Source organism: Lonchura striata, chromosome 1 (assembly GCF_046129695.1).
Source record: "Lonchura striata isolate bLonStr1 chromosome 1, bLonStr1.mat, whole genome shotgun sequence".
Classification (NCBI taxonomy): Eukaryota; Metazoa; Chordata; class Aves; order Passeriformes; family Estrildidae; genus Lonchura; species Lonchura striata.
Genome location: NC_134603.1, coordinates 106113757 through 106137361, shown reverse-complemented (window position 1 = coordinate 106137361; position 23605 = coordinate 106113757).

Below are 23605 nucleotides of genomic sequence, written 5' to 3'. Positions count from 1 at the left end.
CCATTGATTGATACAACTAAGTGTTTAAATACCTCTCTGTCAAAGGAATGATTAAAGAAATGGTATAGCAAATGAAGTTCAAATCTATGTGTTATACTCTCTGTGTTACAGAGTAATCTCAGTGTTACTTTTTAAGTGGTCTGAGAGACACTTTATAAGAAATCAGTGTTTTATGATCATCAGGATGCACAGCACTTAGTCACCTGACTATTTATAGAACAAATGAACCAAGCTATTATCTTCAAGATGCTCACAAGCAGAGATATCTGCCTGAGCAGCTTACACTGAAATGTGCCAAAAAAAAAAAAAAAATAAACATTTGAAACAGCAAAAAAAATATAGCAAGATGAACCATTTCACTCAGTTGGTACCTACTACAGGAAGAAATATTCCGTAGTGTTAAAGCATACCAAGAAAGGTTTTATTGGTCCATTAATGCACATAATGGGAGCATTGCAAAGCATAGATATGATACAGAGGTGAATGAATTTCATTCAGTGATGGGTGAAATTGTCCCTCAATACGTAATCTCTGCAGTCTTCTGTGAAATATTTCTCTGTGAAAGCAGGAGATAAATATCATTAACTTTTGTTGCCTTTGCTTTCAGGATGATGCAGTGATGTCAACTTCCTCAAGATATGTGAAGTCATCTTCACACATGTTCTGACATGTTGCTTTCCATGTGCTGGGCAAGAGCTGTCTAAGAAATTTCTGTAATGGAATAAGATTTTTTAAAATTTCTGTGCTAAAACACAAACCTACATATTAAAAAAATGCAAATAGCATGTCAGGCTACCTCTGCCACTCTACTTATGAGGTAAAAGGTTTTTAATAAATGTTACTGAAATACACATGGAATGATATTTGAGAGCAGGTGGTCACAAGCATGCCTTTTTTATTTTTATCTCCCAATCAAAGATGTTTAGAAAGTCTGTGGCTTGCTCTAGGAGTCTGCAAACTGTGATCAAAGCAGACATATTATTGGTAGTCTTGATTCACTATACTAGGGTCAATGCCATCAGTGGAAACTTTTATAAGTCAAAAAAAAAAATGTGGAAACCACAATATAACAGTATAACAGTGAGATTTCACAGAGAAAGTTCTTCATTAATCCACCCCAAACACATTAGCATGAATGATTAGACAATATGCAGAGTCTTGCTGACTTCTCTGTCAGAAAGAGAAACTCATGGTGCAGTCTAGTATTGCTTGCATGCAATCCTTCTTTTTAAGGAATGTATACAAATTTTGCTTCCCTCAATACAAAAACAATAAACAAGAAGAGGAAGTTTATTTTCCCAGAACTCCAATCTGGCTCAGTATTCTGTCTCACTCTGAGTGAGCACCATTGTACCAGCACACCTTGAATTTTCTCCTTGTTTTTCTGGGTTTCCCAGTAGTGCTTTTCTCTTCTTTGTTTCTTCCTGACAGACAAAACTCAAAAGCGAAACTACCAGCCCCAGAAACTCATGGATCCTGTGGCTCAGCTTCTGTTCATCCTGCTCCAAAGCTCTGTGTAATGTTCCTGTCGTTTCACCTATCCTACTCTGCACTAGGATAAAATGCTTTTTATGGTGGTTAGCACACCTATTAACATCTCAGGTATTCAAGGTCTTTCTTTGCCTAGGAGCAGCTGCTGGCAGCTCTCAGCCTTCCTTAGCCTGACAGGTTCATATGGAGGCTACAATGTTCAGAGGGCTGGTGACCAGGAATTTCTGACATTGAGCTAAATACATAAGTATCCTCTGGTAGAAATCCTACAGTAATTTCCAGAGGACAAAATTTAAAAAAAAAAATCTATTCAGTTTTGTGTTACATCTCCAAGAGTGGCAACTGATACCATAAAGTGAAGAATATTATTTGTTTTTGACCCTGTTATGTTTCTTGGATCCTATGGAAATTTCTCAAACAAGGGAATTTGCAGTCTTTTCCACCACCATGTCAAGTAGACTTCATATAGTAGCAGCTTTTGTAGAAAGTTTTTGGCGGTCAGGGATATTTTACATTAGAATTTCTCACCCTTCTCAGCATATGATTTGCTTTTTCTTTCTGTTATTCCAAATGAAGTACAGACAATCTAAACATTTTTTACCAAGGAGATCCCCTTCTGCAGCTAGAAAAAGACAGTGATTAGTCCTGTTCTGTATGTGCCGCTCTCTGTGTCTGTGCCAGAAGCAGAGAAAACTGAGAGGGGAAAAGTCACCTAAAAGTAATGGGAATAGAAAGAAGGGCTGGCTCACACACCTCTGGCAGAGCTGGTGTGTTCCACATCTGACAGTTGCCACTAAGAACCCGGGGATGACAGTAAGCAATCACAATTTCCCCTAATTTTTCACATGCACAAAGAATAGTGCAGAAACAAATAAGAAGGGATACAAAAAACATAGAGAAATAAAACATAGCAAAAGGAGAAAGCAGAGCTACATTTTTGTTACCACACCTGCCTGCTCAGTCACCTTCTACTTTTATTTTCAGCTGTCAAAGCTGGGAAGCTGAAGTACAACTTTTGATGTTCAGAAGCACAGGATTGAATGTCAGGGAGCAAAGTGATGCTTCTTTGGAGGAAAAAAAAAAGCCACAACAGAACCATAAATCAACATTAAAGTAATATGCCTTTATCAGGTACTTTTCTTGGGGGCATTTCTGAAAATGCAGACAGCACAGCAGTGGTTGGGAGAAACCTAGAAAGCTGATCTGAAAATCTGAAGAAAATCACTGTTTCAGATCCTTTATCTGTTTAGTATCCTGGGACTGTCTTCTTGCTGTACAGTAGCCAAAGGATCAAATAATTTATAACTCTATAATGAGGAAGGCAAAGCTCAGAAATCTGCTTCGTCTCTAGAAGTTCAATATGTGTCAGACTAAGGTTGTGTCTTTGCCCTGACAGACACAACTCCAGCCGCCAAATATAAACCTACTTTTGGATTTTTTTCACCCCCTCTCTGAACTGCCACATTCTCTCATCAGTAACCCATCAAGACTCTGACCAGAAAGTCAGAGGACTTTATACCTGCTGGCAAACCTTACACAGAAGTATGGACTCAAAGCTGCTTCTAGGAGTGTGGTCAGAGAATTCCCAGCATGGCCACAGCACTAACATTCTTTCTTGCCCACCTCAATTCCCTATGGCCAGGCCAGCATGGAGAAAATCCAGATGGCCAGAAAATTCCCTCAATTTCCTAAATTTAAAAAGATTAACAGTCTGATTTTACCACATTTTCAGGTAATAAAACAAGGGCAGGTGGAGGAGATATGTTTAACACTGTCTGACAGAAAGTATTTCTGATGGTGTCACTGAATAACTTGCACGGTGTGGTGTACCTAGATCTTCAGCCCAAAAATTTTGTGTGTGAAGCCTACTCAAACAAAGGACTCAACCACCAATTCCAGTGTGAAATATTGTGCAGAAAACCTTATCAGTGGAGCAGAGGCAGGAGGCAAACTGGCAGAGCTGTACACCTGTTCCAGCAAAATGGAATGGTCACCAGGGAACCTACATAAACTGTGGAGAAATAGAGTATGTTGATTTCTTGAGAATAATCTTCCTTATTCTCTGATCAGTTATTTATGGAGATTGAGCAAGATAAAACTTAGTTTTATCCTTTGGTGATAGAAGCAGATTATTCAGAATAGTCATCTTTACTAGTAAGTCTTGCCAAAGTAATATAGGCCATCCCATCCAGAAACCATTGCTAAATTTAGAAATAGCCGAAGATACTACTGCCACTGTTGTAAGACATCATTTGATTTCATCTGGGAGAAAAGAAACAGGAAGAAAGGGAATGTAATGGCTGCAAAACCTGATCTGTAGTCAGATTGTTGAAAGACAGTTGTTTCTTGATGGAAAGGGAAGTAGTAATTTAATTTTATATCCCAGCCACAGAAAGCTTTGTATTAAGATAAACTGGAGCTTGATTATTTGTAGCACACCATGATTTAGGTTGGAATTTTAGAAGGAAAATATCCTCCTTTACTATTTTGTTAGTCTTGCAGTTTTCTTGTAACTGGCTGCACACACTACTTTGCTAAATAATTTTTACTTGCTTTTTTCAAATAAATATACACGGAATTGGGTGACATAGAGTTATAAAAAATGCAAAATTACCCTGTTAAACTTTAACTCTAAGCAACCACTCTGTATCAAAATAAAGAAGAAAGACTTGGAGACGACAGCATAAAACACATAGCACAGGAAAGCATGCTGAGAAATATAAGAAATTTGGGTCTAAACACAATTTCCAACATTTGTAGAGATCTAGGATATCCATCTTATCATAAGGATCAAATATGTTCTGAGATTTGGGCAAAAAACAAAACAAGAAACAAATGACATTTTGTACAATACCAGTTTTTTTGGGGTTTTTTTTTTCTGGTTTGTTGGTTTTGTTTTTTTTTTTTGGGGGGGGGGTTTACTAGGAGGTTGAAGCTCTTTTGCAGCAGATTTCCTTTGAGCACTTCAGATAACATTTTGCCTGCTGCCTGAGAACAGTGTTTGATAGGGAACAGTAGGTTTTAGGTTTCTGAAGGTTTTTCGGTTTCCTTGCTTGTACAATAAAAAGAAGGTAGATCTAAAAATTGTCACCTCCTTTTTTTCGGTTGCTTCTGTTGTAGCACTCTTGCCCTTCAGTTTCAGGGACTTTGAAATCTTTAAAGTCTTTGGAGCTAGAGCCTGCCACGTACAAAAGGTGTGAGCTTTCCTCTACCCCAGAGGTGGCAGCTGCCAGGAAAAGGCTAATAGCTTTTTGCAAGCAAAGGAAAGCTTCTGATGTTTTCTCATCTAAGAGACTACAACTGAAGCTACCCCTAGCCATGTAAGCATAGAATTATGTTCTTCTTTTTATTTTCCCTGGGTTTTGTGGAAGAAAAATCCGCAGTTTTCCAGGATCTAACTTTTCATCAGTTACTTGTGTAACTGATGGAAAGGATCTTTCTCCATCCCTGGTGCCTATCTTTCCTTATTCTAACATGACTTTCTCAAAAGTAGAGCCAGCAGGAGGGAATATGTGCTTCTTGTTCAGGTCCTTCAAACCACAGTGTAGCCTAAGCTGCTGATTTGTGTGATTTTGTGAGAAAATGCATTGAGAATGATGAGGCAGGCACATGCTCTGCCTGTAGACCCTCACTGAAGGGTGATTCCTCAAAGCTGGAGGAAAGAACTTCTTGCACAACCAAGCGAGTGCAAGTTGAGTAGCTGCTGTCTCCTATCCATTTAAATAAAGCAGCAGAATTTTTCAATGCAGATTAAGACCTGAATCCATTAAACTCTAATCATGGGAATGCTGGACCTGGTTTCCAGCAGAGTACTGTTAATTTTTATATTTACTGGTACAGAACAGAGAAAATGTGACAAAGCAAGTGTGTGACACATCTCACTTGTCATTCATCTGTTTTCTTCTCCCTTGTGTGCTTTTGGTGTCAAGTCATGTAGGAAATTTTTTTACTGCTTTTGCATTATGTTATGACCCTTTCTCTTTGTCAGGCTGTTTGAACGCTAGACCTCTGCAGAGCCTGACTTGTGGTGGAGTCACATCCAGTCTCATCTAAAGCTCAGCCCACTTTATCCCACTGCTATCTTAAGGAAGAGAGCTTCCCTTTAGTTTGCCAGCATGAATGGTTGCAAAACAACATATCCAGCTATGTGAACTCAAAATTGAAAGAAAAGAATCTTACAGGTTTTATTCTATAGCTGCAACAATAGTGAAGCGATACTGCTGTTGCTGCACATCTCAGTATTATAACATATCAAGGCCTTTCTGCAGGTTGTGTTATATAACCACCCAAAGATATTACAGCAATAGTTGTCTACTGCTGATTCTTAATTGCTGAGGGTAAATGCTTCTCTTCAGGAAAGGACTTTAAACCTAAACATTTTCATTTCCTCCAGGTGTCTTGCTACACCTAAGAGCCATTCGCAGTCTGGGAATGTTCTTTTTTTGGAAGCAAGATTTAACACCGTCTTTGGGCTACATACCTGAAGAATTTTCTTCTACTTAAGAGCACCTGTGCTCCTCTTCCTTATTTTCACTTGCTCTCTCCAACTGAGACTACTTCTCATGTTTAGTCATTCAGCAACCAGAAGTACTTCTGGTAAGGAGAGAGTTCCCTTTCTTGATTTTGTTTTTGTTTTATTTTTTGTTGCTGTTTTGTGTTTTTTGTTGGATTTGTTTGTTTGTATATATGTTTGGGGTTTTTGGTTGGTTTTGTTTCATTTTGGCTCTGTCAGACTTGTGAGTAGTCTATGAGTAAAAAAAGAAGTGCTTTCTGTAATTTGTCAAGAGTCAGATGATGTAATTTGGCCAGTAATAGGACATCTTCATGACTTGCATTTTCTTTTATAGAAATACCATTTTAAAAGATGGAAATTATTTAATTATTACTACATGTTTATTTTTCTTTGAGATGAAAAATATGTTTCTAGAAAACAGAATTCAAGTTTCAACAGATTATGTGAGAGCCTCTGTGTCTACACAGGATATGCATTTCCTGTGCAAATTGATATTTATGTATTCAAAAACACATCTAGACCAAATCTGTGAACAACTTGCAGAAGGTTTCAGGCTCCCAGTTGTGTAAGCACTTCCTTGACTTTTAACTATATTCCTTTCCTGATTATTTAAATCCCTGATGATGGTAAGTAGTAATAACAGTGCTGTAGACTGTGTGAAATAATAACAGGAAAGACTGGAACAATCTGTCTAATCAGGAGAGGAGTTATTATAAATAGTATTGATATATTCAATTTTGGTTTTTTGATAACTTTTATGAATTCACTATAAGTTCTAGAGGAACTGCTGCAGATATCAGACATTCAAGTACCATTTACAGAAATTCATGCATGGTTTCTCTTTATTTTTTCCCAAAAAAAATCTACAATAAGAACCATGCTGTGACCTTGTGTCTCACAGTAAACGCATGTATTGCATTTAGTCTGGAGGAGATGAGGGATTCTTATCTCCCACAATGTATCAAATCCACCAATTTCTTTTATAATTTTGTTTACTCTTGACTATATTTTCTTTACTTTCTCACCTGTTTTTCAATATTTTTTCCTTATTTGGTTTCATGAGTCCATTTATATCAATAGGCGCAGATACTTCTACTAATCCAGCAAAGAGTTTTGTTCTTCTGCTTTTGCTGCTTTTAGTCTTGCAGTTCATGAATACATCTTCCATTGCTTTCTGAAATTTTCATTCCCTTATTCACTTTTACTGTTACCACATATCTTTTCTCACTTCATCACCAGACTTCCTTTTTTACTTTTCTTACTGCTTGTTCTGTATCCTTGTCTGTGTACTCTAGCTTTGTGCCCATCTTTGCACTAGAGCTCAATTATCTGCAGCTCCGATTTGGTTATATTCCACATCTCATGTCTGCCTACTTCATCTTATTTTCTCACTTTATCTGTTTTGTATGGAAATTTCATATCAGAAGATATTTTTAGCTATAATTTCTGACTCCGGTTTATCAAATTTATGTGTTGAATTAAAAGAACTTGAGTAGGTCTTTTGGATTAGGTTGATGAGGTGTTTTTTTTTTTTTTTTCTTTTTCTGGTTTAGTGGATTTTAGGTGTGGGTTTTTTGATTGTTTTAGGATTTTGTTATTTTGGGTTTTTTTCCATTTTTGTTGGTTTGATTAATTGTTTCACCAGCCTTTCAAGTTTTGTTTTCTGCTTCTCCTGTAAGTAAGTTTTGGGTTTTTTTTAATAGGTCAGCTGCTGTAGTTAAGAGCGCATAGGAAGTAATGCTAATCCATTAAAATAAAGATCACATAGAGCAGATGTCTATCACATCTAGCCCTTAATTTCAAGTCATTTTCAAACTAGGAACTACAAATAAAACAGCAGGCAGTGAAAAAGGCTGTGAAGGGAACTGTGGAGCAAATCCAAGACCACCATAGTAGAAACTCGGCTACAAGAACAAAAATAGATGCCATCGGCAGAGATTTAAAAAGACATTCCCTTTCCCCTACAAGCCAGCAAAAAGGAAGATGATGTGTTTTGATTTTTGAAAATTTTCTAAAAATAAAGGAGAGAATAATAAACCGAGGAATTTTAAGTAGCAGCTGCTTCTCTCAAAGCTAACTGCAATGAACTGAGGGCTTTACAGACCAAGGACGTTTTGAATGCTGGTGATGCTGGAGGTGGGGAGCATCCAGAAATGAAACAAGAGAATCATCTTTAAGTGACACGGGGACCAAAACTCCTTGAACCATGAAACTGGACTGAACAGCAGATGTAGGTTTATAGGAGACACTGAGCTGCCTGCTGTTTGTTTATCCTACTCTTCTCAAGGAACCTGCACTTTGTGCTTATTTTCTGTAAATAAACAAGATTACACCAAATTATATACCTGACTTCTATTTTTCATCTTAAGAGGAGCAAGTGCCAGGATATATTGGCTAACTGCTTCAGCAAAGTGGGTAATAGTATGAATTTGTAGTGTAAATTTAGAGGAGGTGACAAAGTTATTTGAAAGATAGAATACAGTAGATGACACCCATAAATCAGTGCTCTACATTCACGTGGATTTTAAACTAGCCTGTCTCTAGTTAGGAATTTAATATTTTTCAACCATATAAATTTATTTTTGCAAAAACATCTAGAGCCCCACTTGAGATCAAGCTTCCTGTCCTAAAGAAACTGTAAATAGGGCAAAGAATACTGTTGATGTATAAAAAAGGGGCAATTTTCAAAAAAGCATATAAAAAATATTCATGGGGCTTTAAACTAATGTGATTTAAAGTTGACTAAATGTACTGTTACATTTGTCTTGTATCTTTCACATGTCAAAACATTTAATATACCATCATTAATAATTTTAAAAGGAAAACAGTCAAATATAAACTTGTTAGGATTGCAGCAAGCTGACTTGTATTTTGTAAAGCAAGACCACCTTTGAGTACTTGCAGTATGATTACTTTAATTTCTCCTTAAGAAGTAAGCGTGCTAGAGTTTGAACAGTAACCAACCTGACTTTAGAAGGTGCTAATGTCTTCTCCTGTTGATATGTGTCAGGTAATACATGTAATTGCTGTTCAGTCACAGTGAGTACTGACTCTGACTGAAAATTGGAATGTTTGTAGAGAAGTTTAGACATTTAGAACAAAAAAAAAAAAAACCAAAACCCAAAACAAAAACAAACAAAAAAAAAAACACAAAAAAAAAAACCCCAAAAAAAAACACTTCAGATAAGTTTAATACAAGTGCTGCTTTTCAATAAATCAAAAAACTATTGTTCTCTTATGAACTACTGTATTTTTGAAGACGTATTTTAAGCAGTCAGATTTCTAAGACTGAATGGCTCAACTCAATCCAATTTTCATTTTACTAAAACACAGTTTCATCACAAAATGATATATTCTCATACAATAACAATCTTCAAGCAATGGTAATTTCCAGTTAGTGAGAAGAAAAATAAGTGACACTGTGATAATTTGAAGTCTCCTATAAACAATCCATTTAGTAGGACACTCCCATAGACAGATCCCCCTTCCACTTGATTTCATTGTTGTCCCTTTGAATTGTGAATTGACAATAATGTCAAGTAATTATTTGCCAATTCCCATTAGCAAAACACGTGGGTCCTTGTGATTGCCCCACATAAGTGAGTTGTCCAGCTCTGATGTCACTCATTTTTGAGATCTAAAACTATGAATGTAGATAGGCAAAAATGCTAGCTTTGTGATTTATCAGTGGGAAGCAAGGAGCTATGACAGGGAAATATTCACTGCAAAGGCAACAGGACCTTTCAGATCATTAATGTTAAATGGCAGCTTTGTCTAAGCGAGGATGAAAAAGGGGTGAATATATCTTTTAGGATTTGCTCTTCTATGATAAGCAGTAAGAACAAAAATTTCAAGATACACAGATAATGTTTTGCACTGCTAACTGTAGTTTGTTTAATTTAAAAACACACCTTATATCTATAATGTTATACCTCATTTTAAGTAGAAAAAGAATTCCTCTTAAATTCCTTAAAATCCCAGATTTTCTGTGCTTTGCAATACTGTACTAGACATTTACTGCTAGAACTAATTAGCAACAATTGAAGGAGTTGCTTTATTCTGACAAGAAATCAACAAGTTTCTATCTACACTCCTCATTTTAAAAAGTAATCTGAAAAGCCACTGTTGAAAGTATTTTGCAGGATTTTGTCAGCTACCTTTTGTTGTTTTGTTGTACCTTTTGTAGCCCTTGACGGGCTTCGGAGCTTATACAGACCTCATGAAGTTCAAGGAGATCAAGTGGAAGGTCTGAACCAGCACAAACACAGGCTGGGTGGTGAATGGATAGGGCCATGAAAATGCCCAGAGGGCTGCAGCACCGCAGATGTGAGCACAGCCTGAGAGAGCCGGGGATGCTCAGCCTGGAGAAGAGAAGGCTCCAGAAAGACCTCAGAGCAGCCTTCTTGTACTTTAAGGAAGGAAGCTACAAGAGAGCTGAAGATGGAGAGATTTTCAAGGGCATACAGTGATAGAAAAAGGGAGAATAGCTCGAAACTGAGAGAGGGTAGATTTAGATTGGATATTAGAAGACATTCTTTACTGCGAGGGTGGTGATGCACTGGAACAGGTTGCCCAGAGAAGCTGTGGGTGTTCAATCCCTGAAAGTGTTCAAGGCCAGGCTGAAAGGGGCCCTGATCAACCTGTTCTAGTGTGAGGTGTCCCTGCCCATGGCAGTGAGGTAGGAACAAGATAACCTTTAGGGACCCATCCAACCCACAGTATTCTGTGATTTATTCTATGCTTCTCTGGTCAAGAAACCTACCAGTGACCTGGTCTGAGAGAACTAAAATTCCACCCTTGAAGTTTGTTCTCTCCTTTGTAGGAGATGTTAAAAGCTCATTTTTTCCCTGTGCTACTTGCTCTGTGGCATGTAAGCTGAACCTCTGAGCTTTCTGTCCAGGGCCTGTGAAGGTCAGTGTCTGTTTAAGATTTTAGTTTGAAGATGGCAGAAGATTGAAGATTCTATCATAGCTGTGTTGGTTACAGTTCCTAATATTTCGACTAATAAAAGTAGCTTCACAACATCATAACAACCTGTTGCTGATAAATGCTATTTCACAGTTCTTAAAAGAAAAAAAAGATGCCTCATGTCCCTGACATCATATATATTTATATATATATGTGTATATATATAAAGATCAGATTTCTTTTCAGAGCCTTATTCCAGTGCAGCTAGTTCACACATTTTAGCATGCAAAAAATATAAAGTCATACTATTTTTAACTTATTATTAAAAGTCACAAATTTAATTTCAAAAATTGGAGCTTTGCATATAGCTGTAATAGAGACATAACTGGTTAAAGCATAAAAGTTTCTACATAGCAATAGGTTACTAACAGTTTAATCTGATGCTGAACAACCTTCTTGAAAACAGAATATCCTAAGACAGTCTGTGAGTGTCAGATGAAGGGTATTTTTTTGTAAAAATTTTTGCCCTATTGAGATGGATTTAATCAACCAGGGCTGATTGGATTAAACAGCTATTTCCTGAGAATAAACACAGAACTGAAATATTGTTCAAGATGGAAGGTATGCTTCAGGATGAGTTGTACAGACCCCTGAAAAGCAGTGTGTATTAATAAATACAAAACACTTCAAGAAGTCATTTTACTGTTGAAGGTGCTTGTTGTTTTCCATTGTTTACTCCCTCTAGAATTTCTGCAAATTCGGAGGTGACTGTTTACACTGAGGATGGATGAAAGGGGGCTGTGAGATGTCCACACCCCTTGCAGACTGGGAGCATCAGCCAGTTCCACATGTTGGTTCATAGCACTGCCTGCCTTCCTTAACAGTGTCATGAAAAGAACCCATTTATCCGTGCACAGCTTTGCTGAGTGCTACTCACCCTCCACCTTAGGGACCCAGTCTCCCCTTGTCTGCTGGGGCTTTCCCTTCTGAGTTCTAAGAAGCACCTACAGGCCTGTCAGAGGCTGGTGGCAGCAGCCTCACTGCAAGGAAGACACATCACAGACCTTTGTCTTCCCGGTTTGTAGATTCCCAGGGATGCTGACCACAGGGAGATGGGGAATGAGAGATGTCTGTGCTGACATGTCTGGCTGAGAGATAGTAAATTTTGTGGCTTCTGACAAAATAAGAGAGTTGTTCCTCTGTTTTGTTACAGAATTTATGTTAGCTGTAGCTTAAATTCAGTCTTCAAGTTGATTTTCTAAGCATTATATGGGTCTTAGTATTTTTTTAAATATCTCTCAAGTATTGTGTATTTTTATCTTCAAAAAAAAAATCAAATATGCAATTTTCAGTTGTTCTGGGTCATAAGACAAGTTGTCATTTATTTTCCTTATCCTACAGCTTGAGATTCTAGCATCTTCTGTGGCCCATTTCTTGGATTAAATATATGACTTTAAATGGTGAGAATAATGATAAATTTCTCAGGAAATCTTAAGATTTGCTTTACACTTATCCAGAAGCTGAACAATTTTTCTTCCTTACAGATGACAACTCTCATCAATCTTTTGCAGATAGACAAATGAAAATATAAGTTTTGATCCATGCATAGTATTATAGCCACAGGTTGCTGGTAAAAAATTGTTTAAGTTCAGCTAGCTGAAACTTTGTGCCTTCTTCACTAATAGAAGATTTCTCTCTGCTCCAGCTGTGATACTGGCAAGCCCAAAGGCTAGGATCTAGTATTTGAGTTTGTTTCTCTCACTCCTTTTGAAAGGGGGGTTGTAAAGGATACATATGCGCCATTGTGGTCACAAGTGTTGCCAAAAACCATGAGATTCATACAGAAAAAGCAGCACCCTCTCCAGCCAGCTTCATGCTATATTAAGAATCTCCTTTTACCTGCTCAGAAGTGGCAGACAGGCTTGACCCTTAGTTTCTAAATGTCACCTCTCATACATTTTAAAATTCGTTATAATCTTGGATACACTTTTCAAAACCACTAATGGCTACTGTGCTATCATCAACGTTTGCATTTCCCAGCAGACACTCTGAAGTGAAGGATTTTCTGCACATGCAAAAGTTCATCTTTTTTTTCTGCAAAAGGTGTTAGGGTTCTGTTGTTCCTTCTTTCTCTTTCTGTCTCAGGTGTTTTTTTCCTCTTTCTCCTTTCCACTGCAGCTGCTGTATCCTGGGGCCTGATTTCATTTTGTAATGATTATTTCAGAGCCTTTGTGATCTCTAGTCTCCAGTTCTGCAGATAAAGTTTTCTCTGTCATGTTGTTTATTTACCCACTCATCCGAAATCCTAGAGAGTAAAAGATGTGGAATAATGCATCATTCAGAAAAAAAATTGTTCATGTGCCTGCTTTGCACACTGTTACCAAAATATCATGTATTATTAACAATGTAAGTAATTCAAGTAGATATTACTGTATCAAAAATGCCTGCAGTAATGGACCTAATATCCTATTTATTTCCCTTTAACTTAGCATTTATATTTGAATGACAGTAGTCCCATATTTTAATGTCCCTTACCACACACTTTTATCCTCCAGCAAACATTTGCACTGTGCTATAAAATGCAGGTGGTATCAGATTTCTCTCATCTTTATAGTTTTTTAAAAACTTATAAAAAGAGTCCAGCTAGATTTAGAATTTGTTTCAAAAAAAAAAAAATATCTCTCTACAGTGTATAGATACATATATTTATATTTTTATATTTATGTATGTATAAATTGGGCTTGATTCTATTGTCTTCTCTGAAGTGAATGAAGCCGGTTGGGTTAAGTGACAGAAGCTGTGTATGACACAGTGTGGGTATGTGCATTTGCTCTGTGAACTTCAAAGCATTCCATTGGGACTAATATAAAATATAACAAACTGATATCATTTAGAGCAATGCTTTCCTTGAGAAAGAAGCAAAGCAATCAAATTATTAAAATAGCTGGAATAAAGCTTATTGCACAAATAAGTAGCTTATATGTCAAAAATGTGTGATCAGAGAATAGTTCTTGTGTTGTATATTATAACTGTACACTGAGAGACAGACAAATCTCCTTTCAGAGACTGTTTCTAGACCAAATCATTCATAATCTGTGGTTTTAAGGAAAGCATATGAAATATAACAAAATTTAACATTGACAAAAATGCTCTATTCTGACATAGTGTAAGGTCAGAGCAGACGCTCATAATGCTGGAAAGTGCCTTTGTTACTGATGTTACAAATGGAGCTGCCTCTCTTGGCTCTTGAGGGCTCCTGCAGCCTCTGATTTTCATTATCTCCACCTACCATTAGCCTCATTGGTCATCAAAGCACCTTCTTTGACTTCCTTTGCTAGCACTCTGTAAAACAATGTTCAAGCACAGGTTCTACACTTACCTCCTCCTTTGATTTTTTTTCCTTTTCCTTCCTCATTTAGGAGAGTGCCTTGAAAACTGGTCTCTTAGGGTTGTTCCTAAGCTCCCAGGACAGCTGTTTTTATGAAATTACTTCAATACTTTTAGACACAAAGTGTGATCTTTTGTTCTCCTTTCCAAATTGCTCATGGGAGTGCAAGGGAGAAGGGATTTTTTTTTTTTTTTTCTCTTTGAAGTATCTATGTACTATGAGTACCAGTGTACCTATGAGTATTTTGGTGATGGTTCTCATCATCTGAGGAGGATGATGGGGAAATCAAGAGCTTGATGTATCCAAGATATTTATTCTTAATATGTTCATAATATTTATATTTAATTGGTTTACAGCCTTTTAGTTGTGTGTCAACTCAGCCCAGTAGTGGGATCCTGAAATCTTTGGTGAATGACCATAGTGAATACAAGTGCAGTTTGGATGTGAATTGGACTTGATGCTCAAAAGTGGGACTCAGTGGTCTTAGAGGTCTTTTCCAACCTTAAGGATTCTATGAAAGACCCATTAAGAAAGAGTCCATTGTGTCATAACCCTTTCCACTCCTGACCACACCCATGTGGAAAGTGAAAAACGTCAAGGATAAATGCTGACTGTGCATGCCAGTGTTCTCCCTGGGGGTTTACCCATCTAGGAAGATTCACAATTCAACTCTTCTCAAAAAAAAAACCAATTTTTTTTTTACTGAAAGTCACCAGGAAGAACAAGGAAAACATTTGTGTAGGAAATGCAAAGTACAGTCAAGAGCAGTATTTAAATATTGGTAGATACTAGGCATAAAGACAAGGCACATACACTGGTTTTTAGGATTGGGCTTTCCAAATAAGCATTAGATATTTTGAGTGGCGACTATGAGAAAATAATCTGTCCCTTCTGAGACCCATTTAAGGAAAAGGTGGCACTTTTGGTCTTACTGAGTATCTGTCAGAACTGAGTAAAATTATCTTTGGCTTTTGTGTGAAAGAAAATATTTGGGTATAGATTTACATTGTTCTTTTTGTTTAGGAATGGTATTCCACAATTTAGTGTTCTCCCTGAAAATCTTCCCTCCCCTTTCCCTCCTCATCTTCCATCTGGAGGCACAAAGTGGAAAGATCATGGGTTGAGATAAAAACAATTTACTGTAAACAGCACAGGGACAAGAAAACAAACAGTAACCACAAAAACATTAATAAAAGAAGGGTGTGAGAAAAATAAATGAATTATACAGAAACCTCTGACAATAAACAAATGCCAAACAGTTCAGACAGCAACATTTTCTCAACCTGAAGGAATCCTTTTCCCACAGAAAAGAGAGAGTCTCTTTCCCCTGCCTCTAGCAATGATAAGAGGTGCTCCAGAACAGCATCAGGGTCCTGACCATGGCCTCTCATGGCTATTATGAAACAAATAACCTGGCCAGAATCAGGACAATAATTCTTCATGAGAACTGTTTTTAAAATTATGTATGAATTACAACTATCAAACTAGATCATGTATCTTCAGAGGCTTTTCCCCTCTTTTTTGCAGTCAGTTCTATTGCTTGTATGCTCTTCTACTAACAATAATCTTTCTGTGTAAATAAGCACGTCCCCAAAAAGCCAGGTTGCTACAGCAGGAGGTATGGACAGCAAACCAAAGGTTATTGCAAAATTGCAGTGGGAATGCCGTTCCTCAAATAATATATTTATGCACAAAATATCTACAAAGATCTCTTTTCAAGAAGGCAATGTCAAGTTGCATCATTTTATAAAGTGTTTTGTTTTTTTTTTTACAAAGCTGAGCTCTTTTCTTTGCATGTTTTTAAAGCATTAACGTGTAAGATTTATATGGGAAATAACAGAATGGACAAATACACATTTACTAGGGTTTTTTAATTGGTGGTAAAATTCTAAAGCTTAAAATCAGTTTCACCTTTATTATTTTATATCTACGTGTCCATTGTGGTGGTAATAAATAATTAAACTGTAGTATGTTTATCACTTTTTGCATTGTGAAGTAGTAAAAAAAAAAGGTAGAAACAAATTTCTGCTTGACAGATGCTCTATCCCTTGCAGTTCAAAGTGTGAAACTTACACATCAGGATAAAAATGTATGCAAAAATTGATTATCTGAACTTCTGCTGTGATTTAAATAAAATAGAAAATCACCTCTTTCCCATGAGGCAGGAGAGAAAAATTTGGTAGAAATAATGAGAATGCTGTTTATTACATATTACCTTTTTTATTACCATAAATAAATAGAAGAATTTTGCATACAAAAATCAAAATAAAGAAACCCATTTCTGTCTTGTGAATTGTGTATTTCTAGAAGTGTATTTAAAACAAAATATAGTAACACAGGGTGAAAGATACACATCATCTGAGCTCCTTGATCAGACTAATACTTGGAAGACTAGCAAGAAAACAAGGTTTGTAAGATTTCTTCAGCAAGTGTCATCATGCTTTTTGTTCTAAGAAGGGACAGTCTTATCTGTGCTGCTTTCTACGAGCAAGAACTAGAAAAGCTATCAAATAAGTAAAATATAAAATGTGAAATGTTTAATCAATGCTTGATGAGGTAGATGGAGAAAAAGGAAGATTTCAATAACTACAAAAATCCAAAGTCTAGGGGTTAGGCCATTGCTTCCTCTAAATAGCCCCTCTCACCAGTAATAGCTCTAACTTGTATTGCAGAAACTGTGCCTTATCTTTATTTAAATTACAGACTCTTAATATGACTCAAAGTTCAACAAAATTTGGCTCATGCTTACGGAAATATCTAGTGGTTAAAAAAAAAAGTAATCTAAAATATTTTAATTGGTTGAGGTATTTAGGAGGAATTAGCAGCTTGGGTAAATTAGGTAAATCCCTGGAAGGATCCCCAAGTGGGCAAGTAGGAGGAAAAATTGGCATTTATTATTGTTTTAATGGAGATTTTATAGAATAAGAGAAAGACTTAAATCCAAACAAATTTCTATCAGAGCAAGGGATGGAATTGAATCACAAAATGGAAATGCTGTGGGACCTCCATCCCAAAGTTCGATTTTGGCACATGGGTATTTTGAGCTAAAAAAACCTGCAGTGTGAGAAGTACCCACCTGGGGAAAGAACCCATGATATAAAAGGCCAGGCGAGGATCGATACCATTAATAGATCACTTTCCTTGGAGCTATTTCTGGGCCATGTATTTGAAGCAAATTAATAGACAAGTCTGGATTGTTTCAGTAAGCAATTTGGATGAAGCTTGATTCACCTTGAACAGAAAGACAAAAGACTTTACACAATTCACAGACTGTGATCCAGATTCTGTTCAACGTGGAAATTTAAAAGAATAGGAGGTAAAAAGAAGAGAGACCTCTCAAGCAAGGAGGGAGCAAGTAATGTGAAGAATATGATATTTTATTTTCCTACTAAACTTCTTTAAAAAACCTGTCATTTGGTTCTTACAAACAGGGACTCCAGCGGTGTATAGCAACTTGGTATGTACTCAAAATTTTACATTAATGGAATATACAACTGACAGTCTGACCTACGTTATTTTCTAGTTCTTGAAGTTCTGGCTGCAGGGAGCTGAAGGTGAAGGTTTTAACCAGAAATAGTTTAAAAATATGGGAGAAAACTTCTAGAATTTGTGTTCCAGAAAATACATGCCTGGTTTTGCAATTCTTTATGTTAGTCTTATAAAAAAACTTTTTTTTTTTTTTTTTGCTCTGAGATTTTCTTCTTTTAATTGTACTTTCTAACCCTACTCATAAGTGGAAGCTAAATGCTTTTTTCTTGATTTACTTAGTATTTAATAGACATGTGAAAAAACAGACATTTATATATGAGCTCTTTAAAGATCTCCATATATTTAAAATTTATTTAAAATTTGGTGGCAAGTATTGAATGATTTTTAAATACAATAACCTTGATTATGTATTGCAATAAATAATATTTCTTTCCCAAAAAATGACCTTTTCTCTTTTATAAAGTATTTAGTTATGCTGTTTAAAGGTAAAACATTAAAAAGGCAGTTTACAGAATGAACTGTAAGTGTCTGCTAAAATCTAGTTTTAAATTTTACATAACTGTGGTTTATTGATATTGAAAGAAATTTGGCACCAACTGTATTGTCTGAAGTGCCAAAGTCTTCTGACTGTAACATATCAGGTGGGCCAGAGTAATATAGGCTGCCCTGTAAGATAGTGGATGACTTGAGTAGGATAACAGGAACTGAGCAAGCACTGAAGTGTTCTAAGAAGACATAGAGCAAATACCATCCTAAGAAAGGAAAAAAAAAAAAAAAAAAAAAAACACAAAAACAAAAAGAAATTTCTAAAGATATTTGACCAAGAAATCCAAGAAAAAACAAAAAAGCTTTTTATGTATGCCAGTACATTCGAAACAGATTCAAGACCAGATATCTTGATCAGTTTCCAATTTGAGATCAAATTATAACAGAAATCAGGAGTCACAAAATGAGAAAAGGATTCTCAGAAAGAAATTTTTTTGCACATAAAAAAAAAATGCACATTTGGCAGCCTGAGGAAGGCAAGCAAGATAGGCCATATGTTTTGAGGGGAGAGAACAAGAAAAGTTAATGTATTGGATAAGTAAGTCTTAAAACTCCAATGAGCATACAGAAATTGAACAAGATCAGTCAAAGGAATGTCTAAATAATGAATTGGAATTTCTCCAAAAGAAACAGGATGAAAAATTTTGCAGGATAGAGACAAAAAAAATCAGATTTAAGCAGTGTCTGGTATTTAGACAAGTTATATTTAGAAGAAGAAAAAGAAGCTTCTAGAAAAGTCAATAGACGATGACTGCATCTAAAATTAAGGTAATGATGCAGTTTTGGACAACAACTAAAAGGAAGTCTCTGGGTGAAATTTATTCAAAGAACTTTATGTGAAAACTGGGCCATCAGCTTAAAGAGTAATGAAATCTTTATAATTTATAAAATAAACCCTGGTGCACAGCCTTGTGTGCTAGCAGCAACAAAAGCTTTGGAGCAAAGCTAGTTGTGTTAAAATAGGGAATGCTTGAAGAAGAGAGCAAGAGAATACTTCCCAGCATATATGTGTATGAAAGAAGGTTAAAAATTAAAAAAAAAAAAAACAATCCAAGTTGTATCAAAAGGTTCTTTAGATGAAATAAGAGTAACAAGCTACTGAATAATTTTTTTTCTATCTAGAAGTAGCATCAGTAGAAAACCAGGACTTTTGGATGGCAATCTTTAGGGCTTACTAAATGGAACAATAATAAATATTTTTCTGATAGTTAAAAGACCATATTAAGTGGTTATGAGATAAAATGGTTTTCTGAGAAATAAAAAAATAGTATTTTACTTGAAGTCCGGGGTGTCCAAGCTGAATAGTGTTAAGGATACTGCTGTAGAAAATGACAGGAGAATACTTTAAAAAGCTGGAAAAAAAATCAGATTTCAATTTGGCATTTCTGAATTTCAGGGCAACATCCTTTAAATTTGATTTGTCACCAACTGAAACAGGATTTGATGGAAAACTTAGAGCTAGAACTTTGTATAACCCCTTCTTTTAACTTAGAGGTAAGTTAGAAAAAGATGAAAATGAAACAGAAAGTGTACTTGGGGAAGGGAAGCTATAATGCAGCCTGTGCATCTGTGGGACAACATACATGCCAGACAGACATGAGCAAACAGCAAATAAGATCTTCAGCGAAGCTGTTCCAATGAGGCTGCTATTGCATATACAGGATGGACTGGAGACAACTCCCCCTCTTCAGGAAACAACTGAAGGAGCAAGATATAAATCCTGAAAATATAAGTGAAGAAACAGAAGCAGCTGCAGAGAATTTGGTAAAAGAAGGCATAGTACTGTAGTACTTGAAGAGCTGAAGATGGGAGGAGTTCTAGAGGTTCCTTCAGGAGGCCAGATGAAGGATATAAAAGGACTTCTTGCAGCAGATGGTTGTCAAAGAACCTCGTCTATATGAGCATCAGGAAGAAGCAGTTAATACAGAATTTGTCTTGAATGCAGCTTTGAACATGTCCCTAGAGAAGAAGGGAGGAGTACTGATATTTCGGGCAATCTGCAACCGCATTCATGGCTGAGCCTACAGAAAATGAAACAATGGAATAAGCACCCTGTTAAAGGGTGCTGGGAAGACTATGGCTAGAACGTTTAAGAGGAGGTTATGAAACACTTGTCAGGAAAGATGTTGACATGGTAGGTGCCACTGGAAGGTGATCCTGGCAAGGACAGGGAAGTTGGAACTAGATCTCTAAGGTGCCTTCTAACCCAAACTATCCTATGATTCTAAGTGTATGTAGGCCTGGAGATATTTTTTTTTCATAAATTTAATCTTGCACATTTTCTCCAGGAATAGTTTCAAGTGTTAGAATGAGTGGGATTATGCTACTGTTTAGAAATTGGAATGTAACAGGAGGCTTTTCAAAGTAGCAAGGGTGCTCTGAAAATGTCGGAGTTATTGAAGGTTACTAGGTATTTAATTCAGATGGCACAGTGCAGAATAGTCTTGCTGCGCACAGCTCTATGCATACTCAAAGGGTACAAGTCATATCCTACTAACTCACACTCCAGGGAAGAGAGACAAAAAGTGAATAAGAAAAAATTTGTATTCCTGTTTTACAAAAAGGGCAAAGAGAAGTAAATCACTTGTTGTGGTCATACAAAAAGCATGTAATAACTTGAAGTCATGTAAGAACTAATTCAGTACCTTCTGCTAGAGCATCCTTTCTTTCTTTAGAAGTGTTGCATGGCTGTTATGTAATAAATTAATACGTATATTCTAAGGTCTCCACTAGGATATGCTGCCTTTCCCACATGAGTAAGAGAGTCTTTTGTTCAGCAGTTTGGGACAGTGTTAATGCAATCCTGCAGCTGGTTAAAATGTGCTACTATTGGTTGCAGATCCAGATGATCTAAAACTAAGCCCACCAGAGGCTATTTGATCTTCTGCCACATTTTGGGAATAGATGTTGTGAGTGACTAGACTGAGCAGAAGGAATGGATAATTCAGCAGTCAGTCACAACGATTGTGTGTGCCTGCGTATGTTACATTTGGTTGACAGACTGCAAACCACATTAGAAGCAGTAATGAGAGGAGCAAGACAGGAATTGAGAATTTTCCTTTTTGAAAGATGTTACCTATGACATTTCCTAAAGCTGAATTTTGAAAGTAAGATTATGGATAGTGAATCACTTAAAAACAAATCTTGTTTATGTCTTTAGCTTGTGTATGAGGATCTCATTTAACAAAACTCCATGTTAACTTGTTAAGGACATTCAAGACTGGGGAATGAAAATGGCTTTGCATATTTTCAGAAGACAAGATGATGCATTGAGTTTTCTCACAAGCAGGTATATTTATTCCATTGAGTCTTCATGTAGCATTCTGTGGATTTTATGACTTCTGCTTTTCATGTCCTTCAATCTGTAATTAATTTCAGGGAATGTTTGTCATACATCATAGTCATACGGTATACCCTGTGAGACAGCTTCTGAATCCTGGCTCTTGCAGACACCTAAAAAGAAGACTTTTTTTTTTTTTTTCAGCATATAGTGGGTACCTGAAACATCAGGAAGACTACTCCTGACTTTTGTGCAGAGTGTCTACAACTTCATGGATTAAAGAAAGGAAATGAGAAGGAGGAAAAAGTGCATATACACAATGGAAGAGAGAAATGGGGACAGAGGATGGAGAAAGTATTTATTTAAAGAAAATAACCCTTCCCTCTCTATACTGTTTTATTTGAACATTTATATTAATAGACACACCTTTAAATATACAACCCTTACTAAAAGTGAGATGAAAAACGTTTAGTTCTGATTTTTGGATATATTACTTGTGAATTTTGCAGCAAATTAAGTTTAAAACTTTATTAGATATATGCTGTCAGTGTTGGATTATTCTAACAGTGGAAGAATAAATTTCAGTAAAGATAACTAAGAAATTTAAGGAATCAGAAAGCTATAGTGGTCATTAAAAAGAAACCTTGCTCTTTCCAAGGTTAGGAATGAAATAGATGAAGACTTCAAGGAATTAGTACTGTAATGAGGAATCATTTAATGAGAATGTATGTCAAAATGTGTTGGATAACAATTTTCAATGAAGTGACATTTGATTTGATTTGATTTGATTTGATTTGAAAAGGAAGGAAAAATATTGATTAAGGAGCATATTAAATATTTATTTATGAGTATTTTTTTAATGTATTCTGCTTGTTGTAAGTCTGTATGAGGTGGTTCTGCACTGTGAACACAAATGGACTCAGTGAAATGGGCTTTGCAGACCAGCCTTACTGAAAGTATTTACCAGGCAGAAAGATGTTCTTGTTTGTGCTTCACAAAATCATAAAGAGGAGTTGATTGATTTTTGTTTTGATTATTCTCAAGATGCTCTTTCAGAGAGTAAGTTCCTCCACCCTGGAGGGAAAAAGGCAGTGCACATCCATCTGAAACAGGAACAGTGAATAGCCCAAACTTTCAAAACTCTGAAACTCAAAGTGTATTCTCTTTCAGTGCGGATTTTTGTTCCCTCTGCAAGGCAGACGCCTCTGCTCTGACTCTCCAGCACAGTTTCTTTATTCCCCCTGCCATCCTGTTACCACACTGAATTCATCTCTCTTGAACCTTTGTGATTAGAATTGTGCTTTAAATTCTAGAGAAACTCTTAACCGGGTTTTGTACAGAAGCATTAATTACATCCATCTTTGCGGAAACTACTTTGTCTGGTAAATATTAGCTGTCTCTTTAATGACCACATAAGAGTGGTGTCTATTGTTTTTCCAAACTGTCTCTGCATCCCTTTATTCTTTCTGGTGATATCTTCCAGGTCTGCAACACATGCACGTTTCACTATTAGAGTTAGAAGTATTTTTCTTGCATAAAGGTCAAAGAAAAGCTGAGCCCAGCTTTTTTTAAAGCCTGAGATGTCCTCCTAACAGCTCCCCTCTACTTACCACACTGTCACTTATGTTCCTTTAACTTTCTAACCCATCTTGCAAATGGTGTCCTAATTCCCAATTTATTTAGACCAGGAGTTCCCCTGAACACTTTACTGTAATTCAGGCAAATTGGATCTAATAGTTTCAGTTGTCTATGGAAAGCCAGTATCTTCTCAAAATAAAATATCATCTGCCTTCTTTCTCTTCTCCATCCACATTGCTGCAGCAAATATTCTTTCGGGCCTGTCAGTGGTTCTTAAATTCTCCTGAAAGGTAATTGCAATCTTTGTTGAGAGCTGCACCTAAGAAAAATCTTCAGGATTATGTGAAAATGAAATTAAAATATTGAGTAGGAAAGGCAAAGAAATGGCTGCACTCCTAATACATTTTAATAC